The sequence below is a fragment of the Rhinopithecus roxellana genome, chromosome 7, assembly GCF_007565055.1.
Source record: "Rhinopithecus roxellana isolate Shanxi Qingling chromosome 7, ASM756505v1, whole genome shotgun sequence".
Taxonomy (NCBI): domain Eukaryota; kingdom Metazoa; phylum Chordata; class Mammalia; order Primates; family Cercopithecidae; genus Rhinopithecus; species Rhinopithecus roxellana.
This window is the reverse complement of record NC_044555.1, coordinates 20,744,482-20,756,221: the sequence shown is the minus strand read 5'-3', so window position 1 is coordinate 20,756,221 and position 11,740 is coordinate 20,744,482. Positions and strand designations below refer to the sequence as shown.

Sequence of the window (11,740 nt, the reverse complement as noted above, 5' to 3'; positions counted from 1 at the left end):
ACATTCCCTAGTTATTTGCTCCCCTCATTATTGTGCATACAGCTCTGTGCACATGTGTGAATATTTCTTTAGGAAAGTTTCTTAGAAGTGGAATTGCTGTGTCAAAGGAGTCATTTATTTAACAAAAACCTAATGAGTGTGAACTGGTACTGAGCGCTGTTCTAGGTGCTGGAGAGACATCAGGGAACAAGGCAGACAGATGTTCCTGACTACCATTCTAGAGGAGGATGTTTCCAGTTGTCTTTGTTTGTTTGTTTCTTCTAGAGATGGGGTCTTGCTCTGTCCAGACTAGAGTGCAGTGGCACGATCATAGGTTAATGCAGCCTTGAACTTGTGGGCTCAAGCGATCCTCCCACCTCAGCCTCCAGAGAAGCTGTGACTACAGGCATGCACCATCATGTTCCACTAATTTTTTTGGGTTTTGTCAAGAAAGTCTCGCTCCGTTACCTAGGCTGGTCTCAAATTCCTGGGCCAAAGTGATCCTCCCACTTTGGCCTCCTAAAGTGTTGAGATTACAGGCATGAGCTGCTGCACCTTGCCTCCAATTTTTATTTTGATAGAGACTATTCACTTCATTCCTGGAGCAGGATTCTGCAGCAGGGGGTTGGACATCTTGGCCTTTGCTCTCTAGATGATTTTCGGATTCTATGACTGGGACTGTCCATTTGGGAGTATGTGGGAGGAGACACAGATGAAATCGTCATCTGGGGAACATGGAGGAATGAGGAAGATGTGTGCACGGTAGACCCTGTGATGGACAGGGAATAGAAGAGTCCACCCAGGCTGCAGTGCAGTGATGCAAGTCCAGCTCACTGCAGCCTCGATCTCCCAGGCTCAAGGGATTCTCCCACTTCAGCTTCCATTCTAGCTGGGACTACAGGCTCACGCTACTACACCCAGCTAATTTTTGTATTTTTGGTAGAGACGGCATCCACTATTTTGCCCAGGCTGGTCTGTATCTCCTGGCCTCAGTCAATCATCCTGCCTCAGCCTCCCAAAGTGCTGGGATGACAAGCGTGAGCCACCTCGCCAGGCCTTCATTTCTTTAATGAACAATTATCAGAGTTTCATCTTAGAGGCAAAAGTGGCTACTGCCAGCCAATCTGAGTGTGGTGTTGGAGGGGAATCTGGCTGATTCAGACATTTCAAATGAACTTTTAAATTAACCTACCTGATGACTATCCTAAGATCTTTTCCAGCTCTGTTTTTTTTTTTCTTTTTTGTTTGTTTGTTTGTTTGATTCAGGGTTTGGAGATTTTCAGAGGCTTTGCTACAATGAGCATCTCCTGGGCGGGCGCGGTGACCCACGCTGTAATATCAGCACTTTGGGAGGCTGAGGCAGGCAGATCACTTGAGGTCAGGAGTTGGAGACCAGCCTGGCCAATTGGGTGAAACCCCCGTCTCCACTAAAAATACAAAAATTACCCATAGTGGTGGCTGGCCTCTGTGAATTCCGGTTACTGCGGGGAGTGAGGCGGGAGAATCACTTGAACCTGGGAGACGGAGGGTGCAGTGAGCCGAGATCACACCACTGCACTCCAGCCTGGGCGACAGAGTAAGTCTCTGTCTCAAAAACAAACAGCATCTCTTGCCTACAGTGATTTGAGCTGTGGTCTTGTCTCCTTGGGTTTCTCTATCAGTCTGATCCCATCTACTCTATCTCCCAGGAATGCCTCAATATTTCTGGTGGACCACTGACCCGTTTTCCTATTTTCCTCTACTGTTAAGAATTGACCCTTGAAAACATTTCTTCCCAGTTCAATGGAATGTTGAGTGGGGCAGGGGATCTACCTGCCGTCTTGCTCCAATCATCTGGTTTTAGATATTTTATGTATTTTTGTCACTACATAAGTATAATTTTTCTCAATTTGGTTTTCTAAATGGTTGTTATTGGTATGTAGAAAACCTATCTATTGTTGTATATAGTATTTTGTTACCTGTCTGGGTGCAGCTTCCCCTCCATTTTGGCACAAGACTCAACCTGTTTTATTCTCCAAAAGAAATGTGACAGGCTGGGTGTGGTCTGCGATTACATGCCTCTAATCCCAGCACTTTGCTAGACTGAGGCAGGTGGATCACCTGAGGTCAGGAGTTTGAGACCAGCCTGGCCAAGATGGTGAACCCCCTTCTCTTCTAAAAATACAAATAAAAAAATTAACCAGGCATTGGTGGTACATGCCTGTAGTGTCAGATACCAGGGCAGCTGAAGGGGGAGGATCTCTTAAACTCAGGAGGCAGAGATTGCAGTGAGCAGAGATCAGGGCACTACATCTTAGCCCAGGCGACAGAGACTCTATCTCTAAATAAAAAGAAAAAGAAAAAAAAAAAAAAAAAAAAGAAAATTCACTTCAGAGGCAATAAATATCCCACAGGCACGAACTCCCCCACGCTTCTAGATTGCATCACCTGCCCTTTTGGCAGCTATCTGGGAAGCCAGATCCCATACTTGGAAGTGTAGTGTTTCATACAATCCAAAAGTGGTAGCAGAGGCCAGGCGTGGTGGCTCACACCTGTAATCCCAGCACTTTGGTAGGCCGAGGCAGGCGTATCATGAGGTCAGGAGTTGGAGACCAGCCTGGCCATAATGGAGAAACCCCATCTTTACTAAAAATACAGAAATTAGTTGGGCATGGTGGTGTGCGCCTGTAATCCCAGCTACTCAGGAGACTGAGGCAGGATAATCGCTTGAACCTGCGAGGCGGAGGTTGCAATGAGTTGAGATCACACCACTGCATTCCAGCCTGGGCAACAGAGGAGATTCTGCCTCAAAAACAAACAAACAAAAAAAAGCAAAACAAACAAACAATGAAAAGTCCAGATATGTAGGCAATTGGCCTGGCTGTACAGCAGCAGCCAAGGGTGAACACTAAATGCTCCCAGGCAAGTCCTAAGTTCACCAAGTAACTGGAGTACCCACCTGTGTTAATTAATTGCCTTTATCTGAAGGAAAAATAAAACTCATATCTCTATGACAAGCAGGTGCTTACAGCTTGGAGCAAGGCACCTAGGGTAAACTCCCCGGGTGACAGGGAGACAAGGACATCATCTTCCTTGATGTTCACATTTCAAAGAGATGGCTCCAAGGCCCTGAAGATAGACATTCCTAGGGTACAAGTGTGGTGGCTCATGCCTGTAATCCCAACACTTTGGGAGGCTGAGGCTGGAGGATCACTTGAGACCTGGAGTTCAAGTTCAAGACATTCCTGGGTTCTAGGGTGGCCAGAGGCTTACAGATCAAAGGAAGAATTTACAAATACAAATTTTCTGAAGGAAATGCTCTAAGGAAAGTGAAATGGGGAAAGATCTCTTCTTCCCTTTTGGCAACAGGAAAAATTCAATTTCATGTTTAGTTACCCTTACAATTTTCCCCTTTTGTTATTGTATGATAGTAACACTGCAATTTTCTAATTATCTCCACTGTGGTTTCTATCTTTCTCTGGGTAGTTTACAGCCACCTAGATATCCAACACATCCACAGTAAGATGCAAAGCAAAGCAATTATCAAGATTGTAATAGAATGATTTTTTTTTTTCTGGGATGGAGTTTCACTCTTGTTGCCCAGGCTGGAGTGCAATGGTGCGATGTTGGCTCACTGCAACCTCTGTCTCCTGTGTTCATGTGATTCCCCTGCCTCAGCCTCCCAAGTAGCTGGGATTATAGGCATGTGCCATCATGCCCAGCTAATTTAGTATTTTCTTAGAGATGGGATTTCACCATTTTAGCCAGGCTGGTCTTGAACTCCTCACCCCAGGTGATTCACCCACCTTGGCTTCCCAAAGTGTTAGGATTACAGACGTGAGCAACCATGCCCGGGTTAGAATGAGTTTTTAAATTCAGTATAATACTCACCTTGTCAGGGGACGGGGCGACCTTTAAACACATCATAATGGTTAATTGTGTCAAAGTCAAAATAAATTATAGAGACAAATCCCTAAATCAAATGCTCTATTCGGGAATCACAAAATTGTAATTCAGGGCATACACATGGACTAGGGTGGTCTTCAGCATGTGCAACGAATGAAGAGAAGTTGGAAGTTTTATTAGAAAGAAAAATGTTACATATTGTTTTGAAATGAGGCTCACTGGCCCTGGAGAAGTTGGTTCATTCGCATAATCAGCTTTCACATTCCCTCTTTTGATCAGCATCTTTCTTTGAAAACCTCACTGATCAGCCATCTTAAAGTGAGGCTTCATTGTCATTCCATGCCAGGATGGACCTGGGCCAGTTGTCTTTGTCCCATGTCAAGGGGAAGGTAAGGGAGTCGATATCAGGGACATGGGCCACATTTGAGCAACAAAGTGTCCAGAAGGAAAAAAAAATTCAGGCATGTTTGTCTGGAGTTCAGCATCAAGTTCCATCTTGTTAGTTCCATCTATATTAGCAATCATCTTGATGCCCTGGGCTATCATTATTTTGTTGGGAGAACTGACTTAACAAATATTAGACAGGCAACAAGTACGGAGCTCAAAGATCGTAATACCAAAATAAGTAGCAATTGTTTTATTTTATTTTATTTTATTTTATTTTATTTTATTTTATTTTACTATGATGGATTCTTGCTCTGTCGCCCAGGCTGGAGTGCAGTGGCGTGATCCCGGCTCACTGCAACCTCCACCTCCTGGGTTCAAGCGATTCTCCTGCCTCAGCCTCTTGAGTAGCTGGAATTACAGGTGCCCACCAGCATGACTGGCTTATTTTTGTCTTTTCAGTAGAGACAGGGTTTCACCATGTTGGCCAGGCTAGTCTCAAATTCCTGACCTCAAGTGATCCACCCTCCTTGGCATCCCAAAGTGCTGGGATTACAGGCCTGAACCACGGCACCCAGCTATAATTAGCAATAGTATAATAAATTTAGTTTGTATAATGGTTTTGAACCAAGATCCCAAGACTAAGGGCCACCAGCTAAACAAATCAGACTATGGGGGAAGTGAATGAGGCCTCTTGTAGTCTTTGAGTAGCATTTTAGGACTGGGTTGAATTGTAGCAGAGTGCCAACTCTATAAAAGGGACCACTAGGTGAAGTAAAGGATTTGGGCGTCGGGTTCTGTCAAGTGAAAAATGTAGACATTCAGGGAGTAAGAGTCTCGTTATGATAGGAAGACTTACTCTGAAGTCTCGGGAAAAGCTGTTTACAGTGTGGAAACGTCAACTTCTCATCCTGATTTGTCGTTGGAATGTCTCTGGTTATGGCATTGGACAGTTTGGTGAACTTTTTGTGTGGTCCATACATCAGGCAACAAACTTGTTCCTTAAAATTTATGCAGTTTTATCTTATAGAACTTGTAGATCAAAAATAAAATCCTAACCCCTGCCACCCCGCAAGCATCTGAATGGACTTCTTCCTCAGCCAGGGCTCTTTAAAAATTTAACCTGAGAGACGATTTCAGGCCATGACAGGAAGTGGGGGTCAGGCATGCCTCATTATACCTCTCTGGCATCAACATCAACACAAACTTGAAGTCTAGTAAAAAACGTGTTACAACCTAGTCTCTCTGAAGCCAATACCTGAAGTCTTCCTCTGCAAATAAGAACTTGACTTTCCACAGTCCTTTATCTTAACCCAGGCATTCCTTTCTGTTGATCCTAGGGTTTTGTTTTGAGATGGAGTCTCTCTCTGTCTACCAGGCTGGAGTGCAATGGGCGGGATCTCGGCTCACTGCAACCTTTGTCTCCCGGGTTTAAGCAATTCTTGTGCCTCCTGTAGCTGGGACCACAGGCGCGGGCCACCATGTCCAGCTAATATTTTGTCCTTTTAGTAGAAAAGGGGTTTTGCGGTGTTGCTCAGCCTGGTCTTGAAGTCCTGGCCTCAAGTGATCCGTCTGCCTGGACCTCCCAAAGTGCTGGGATTCCAGGCATGAGCCATCATGCCTGGCCTACTAATTAGGTTTCTAATTGCTTAGGAAAACTGAGCTTTGAAAGGGTAGGTTTTTAAGTCCATCTAACTTTCTGTATTGCTTTTGAAGTCTGTTGACTATCACTCTGAGTGATATATCATGATGATCATGATGAAATAATGAGTGACTGTTATTTCACAATGACCTGTGATCCTGCTTTGAACAAATGTTTTGAGCCTTTTAACACCTTTGACAAACTTCCCCCAAATCCAATTCTTTTTTAATTTATCTATTGCTGTTGAACAAACTAATCAAATTTTAATTTAAGTCTTTTTAACCTGAAATTGATTTTGAAATTTACCAGTGAGGCCCCTGGAGAGCCTCAAAGAATGTGTCTCTCATTAGGCTTATTTGATATGTTAGATTATATGAAAACTAATGTCAGATAATAAAAAATACTAATCGCTGTTTACATTTATATAGATATGTTATTGATGTTAGTATTCTGAAGATCCTATAAAATTTACAGAGGTCTGATGGTCCTGGTGTAATGCTATCAGTCATGATTCTGGTTATTATCTTAAAATGCTCTATATAATAGAAATAACTGAATTTTCTCTTATTTTGAACCTTTCATCAGATTTTAATCATTACTGTTCTAAGCTTTATCATCTACAGTGCTGATTCTTCTCTAAAGGCATCCAGAATCAGATTCATAAAAAAGATTTTAACAACTACTGTTGAATATAGATTTGTAATAACTTTCAGATCAATGAACTAAATAAATTATTTTTCAAAACTCTAATGCAAACTGATGGGTTCATGCAACTGATTATCAAGATCAAGCAGAACAAACATTAATTATATGAGGCTAAATAACCAATAATGTTTTATGACCTTCATTTAAAACTTTATTTATTCTTTATTTATTCTTGGGCTGGGTGCAGTGGCTCACACCTCTGATCTCAGCACTTTCGGAGGCTGGGACAGGAGGATCCCTTGAGTGCAGGAGCTCAAGACCAACCTGGGAAAATATAGGAGACCAGGTTTCTGAAAGAAATTAAGAAAATAAAGCTATATTTGTTTTTTACCTAAATGTTTGGTTTTCCACATTTAAGAAAATTTTCTGGTGGGGTGCGGTGGCTCACTTTGGAAGCCAAGGCAGGAGGATCGTTTGAGTCCAGGAGTTTAAGACCAGTCTGGACAACATGGCAAAATCCTGTCTTTACAAAAACAGAAACAAAATGATTAGCTGGGCATGGTGGCACGTGCCTGTGGTCCCAGCTACTTGGGAGGCCGAGGTGGGAGGATCACTTGAGCCAGGAGGCAGAGGTTGCAGGGAGCCGTGTTTGAACCAGTGCACTCCAGCCTATGCAACAGGGCACAACCCTTTCTCAAAAAATGAAAAAAAAATTGAAAATTTTATCTGTTAAACTATCTATAGTTTTTAATAATTTTGTGAAGTATACTTTTGTAAACTAAGATGGAAATGTTTGCTTTTTCTTACTACTCAATTCCTCCAGAATTCAAAAACTATTTGTAAATATTCTTATGGCAATATGGTTATTTACACAGGTCCAGTAAAAACCTGCTCTCGGTGACTCATTCAACTCCAACATGGCAAAAATCTCCAGCCCTACAGAGAGTCCCTGATTGCTGTTTTCCAGAAATAGGCTGGAAAGGATGATTACAACAGCATTCACTCCAAGATAGAGTTCCAAAGCTTCATGAATAGAGAACTGGATGCCTTCACGAAGAACCAGAGGGCCCCAGTGTCCTTGATCACATGATGAAGAAACTGGACCTCACTAGTGATGGGCAGCTAGATTTCCAAGAATTTCTGCATCTGATGGATGGCATGACTGTGGCTTACCGTGACTCTTTTCTCAAGGCTGTGCATTCCAAGAAGCAGATCTGAGGATCCCTTGGGCCTGGTTTCCAAGCCACCCTCTTTCCTTCCAGCCTCACCATCACCGTCTCCTCACAGCCCACACATCCCCTGGGCCCAATACACCCACCATCTCAGGCAGGCCCTGCCTGCAGGTAGTAATAACCATTCCCTCCCCCATGCTCCTCCCCCCCCGCCCTCCCCTGTCCCCCTCCTCTCCCTCCCATCCCCCTTCTCCCCCTCCCCTTCTTTCCCCTTTCCTCCCCTCTCCTCCTTTCCTCTTCTCTTCTCTCAAGCACACCCACCACCTATGCAGGCCCTACCTGCAGGTAGTTATAAAACCTTCCTTCCTTTCTTCCTTCCTTCTTTCCTTCCTTCCTTCCTTCCTTTTTCTTTCTTTCTTTCTTTCTTTCTTTCTTTCTTTCTTTCTTTCTTTCTTTCTTTCTTTCTTTCTTTCTTTCTTTCTTTCTTTCTTTCTTTCTTTCTTTCTTTCTTTCTTTCTTTCTTTCTTTCCTTTCTTTCTTTTAGCAATGGGAGTCTAGTTATATTGCCCATGTTGATCTTGAACTTCTGGCCTCAAGTGGCCTCCCAAAGCACTGGGATTTTAGGTGTGAGCCATTGCACCTCACCCACCTTTTTTTCAAACACACACAAAAAAATCTGCTCTCTCTTTGTGGACAGATACAATTAAAAGCATTGGTTATAGGGCCGGGCATGGTGGCTCACACCTGTAATCCCAGCACTTTGGGAGACTGAGGTGGGTGGATCACCTGAGGTCAGGAGTTTGAGACCAGCCTGGCCAACATGGGAAAACCATATCTCTACTAAAAATATATATATATATAATATATTATATATATATGTGTGTGTATATATATATATATAGCAGGGCATGGTGGTGCACATGTGTAATCCTAGCTACTCAGGAGGCTGAGGCAAGAGAATTGCTTGAACCCAGGAGGTGGAGGCTGCAGTGAGCTGAGATCTCACCAGTATGGATGACAGAGCAAGACTCTGTCTCAAAAAGAAAAAAAAAATTTGGTTATATTACCAAGGCTTTCATCAAAATGCGTGGAATGCCTGACTTCAAGTGTTTTTAGCTTTACAGTGGGTGAATAAAAACGGTCACTTTCTGGCAGACCCAAGAGCCTTAAGAATGTGGGTGAAATCTAAAGTCGGCTTTGGTTTCACTTTCTATCCTCAAAAGGTTTTTAAATCTGAGATTCCTAAGTGATCAATGTATACAGAAAAGTTATGTTGCTAAAGAAAAGCTCTAATAGATCAGTTATTAGATTGTAGCTCTCTGCATTATTTTGAGTTCTTGTTTTTTCTTTTTTCTTTTTTTTTTTTTTTTTTTTTGAGGTGGAGTTTCACTCTTGTTGCCCAGGCTGGAGTGCAATGGTGCGATCTCGGCTCATAGCAACCTCTGCCTCTCGGGTTCAAGCCATTCTCCTGCCTCGGCCTCCCGAGTAGCTGGGATTACAGGCATGTGCCACCACGCCCGGCTAATTTTTTTTGGTATTTTTCGTAGAGATGGGGTTTCTCCATGTTGGTCAGGCTGGTCTCAAACTCCGGACCTCAAGTGATCTGCCCGCCTTGGCCTCCCAAAGTGCTGGGATTACAGGCATGAGCTATCGCGCCTGGCCTGTTGTTGTTGTTTTTGAGACAGAGACTCACTCTGTCACCAGGCAGGAGTGCAGTGGTGGGATCTCGGCTCACTGCAACCTCCGCCTCCTGCATTCAAATGATTCTCCTGCCTCAGCCTCCCAACTAGCTGGGACTACAGGCGCCCACCACCACGCCTGGCTAATTTTTGTATTTTTCGTAGAGATGGTGTTTCACCATGTTGGCCAAGATGGTCTTGATCTCTTGACCTCGTGATCCAGCCGCTTCAGCCTCTCAAAGTGGTGGGATTATAGGCATGAGCCACTGCGCCCAGCTAGACTAGACTAATCCTACTTTTCCCCATAAAATTACCAAAAACAGAAACTGCTGTGTTCCTGATGTCTCCAGATGAAAAGAGACAAACTCTGGAAAACATTTGGAGAGATTTATTCTGAGCCAAATAGGAGTGACCATGACCCATGACACGGCCTCAGGAGGTCCTGAGTTGCCCAAGGTGGTCAGGGTGCAGCGTGGTTTTACAGATTTTGTGGAGACTCAGTCAAATACTTTTAAGAAATACATTGGTTTGGTCCAGAAAGCCAGGACAACTCGAAGCAGGGGCTTTCAGCTTATAGGTAGATTTAAAAATTTTCTGGTTGACAATTGGTTGGGTTTTCTAAAAACCTAGGATTGGCCGGGCGCAATGGCTCACACCTATAATCCCAGCACTTTGGGAGGCTGAGGCAGATGAATCACCTGGGATCAGGAGATCGAGACCAGCCTGGCCAACATGGTGAAACCTGGTTTCTACTAAAATAATAATAAAAAAAAATTAGCTGGATGTGATGGCGGGTGCCTGTAACTCCAACTACTGGGTAGACTGAGACAGGAGAATTGCTTGAATCCGGGCAGCAGAGGTTACAGTGAGCCGAGAACGCACCATTGCACTCCAGCCTGGGCAACAGATCTAGATTCTGCCTCAAAACAAAAACAAACAAACAAACAAACAAACAAAAATGCACTGGATCAACAGAAAGGAATGTCTGGGTTAAGAAAGAGGATTGTGGTGACCTAAGTTCTTATTTGCAGAGAAAGCCTTCAGGGACTAGGCTTCAGAGAGATTAGGTTGTAACACGTTTCTTATGAGATTTAAGTCTGTGATGATGTTGATGCTAGAGAGGTATCATTATACCTGATATGTGTATGTCTGACCCATACATCCTACCATGGCCTAAACTGTCTCTCAGGTTAACTTTAAAAGAGCCCTGGCTGAGAAGGAAGTCCATTCAGATGGTTAAGGGGAGGAGAGGTGCTTGGGATGCTATTTTTGGTTTACAAATACTATAAGATAAAACCGCAAATGATTTTTTTTTTTTTTTTTGAGACAGAGTCTCACACTGTTGCCAAGGCTAGAGTGCAGTGGCGAGATCTCGGCTCACTGCAATCTCTACTTCCCGGGTTCAAGCGATTCTCCTGCCTAACCTCCCGAGTAGCTGGGACTACAGGCACATGACACCATCCTCGGCTAATTTTTTGTATTTTTAGTAGAGGCGAGGTCTCACCGAGTTACCCAGGATGGTCTTGATTTCCTGACCTCGTGATCTCCCCACCTCGGCCTCCCAAAGTGCTGGGATTACAGGCGTGAACCACTGCACTCAGCCAAACTGTATAAATTTTAAGAAACAAGTCTCGTGCCTGACGTATGGACCACACAAAAAGTTCAACAAAGTGTCCAATGCCGTAACCAAACACATTCCAATGACAAATCAGAATGAGAAGTTGATGTTTCTACACTGTAGACAGCTTTTCCCAAGACGTCAGAATAAGTCTTCGTATCATAATGAGACTCTTACCCCCGAATGTCTACATGTTTCACTTGACAGAACCTGATCCCCAAATCCTTTGACTCACCTAGTATTCCCTTTTGTAGAGTTGGCACTCTGCTTTAATTGAATCCAGCCCTAAAATGCTACTCAAAGACTACAAGAGGCCTCATTCACTTCCCCCACAGTCTTTTGATTAATTTAGCTGGTGGCCCTTGGGCTTGGGATCTTGGTTCAAAACCATTGTACAAACTAAATTTATTATACTATTGCTAATTATAGCTGGGTGCGGTGGCTCATGCCTGTAATCCCAGCACTTTGGGATGCCAAGGAGGGCTGATCGCTTGAGGTCAGGAGTGGGAGACCAGCCTGGCCAACATGGTGAAACCTCGTCTGTACTGAAAATACAAAAATTAGCCAGGCGAGGTGGTGAGCACTTGTAATCCAAGCTACTTGAGAGGCTGAGGCAGGAGAATCGCTTGAACCCAGGAGGTGGAGGTTGCAGTGAGCTGGGATCACACCACTGCACTGCAGCCTGGACAACAGAGTAAGATTGCATTGCAATAAAATAAAATAAAATAAAATAAAA

General features: G+C 43.7%; 1 pseudogene; it reads left to right on the top strand.

Moving 5' to 3' along the window:
* Nucleotides 1–7,452: 7,452 nt before the first annotated feature.
* Nucleotides 7,453–7,753, top strand: LOC115898779 (annotated as a pseudogene).
* The last annotated feature ends 3,987 nt before the right edge of the window (nt 7,754–11,740 follow it).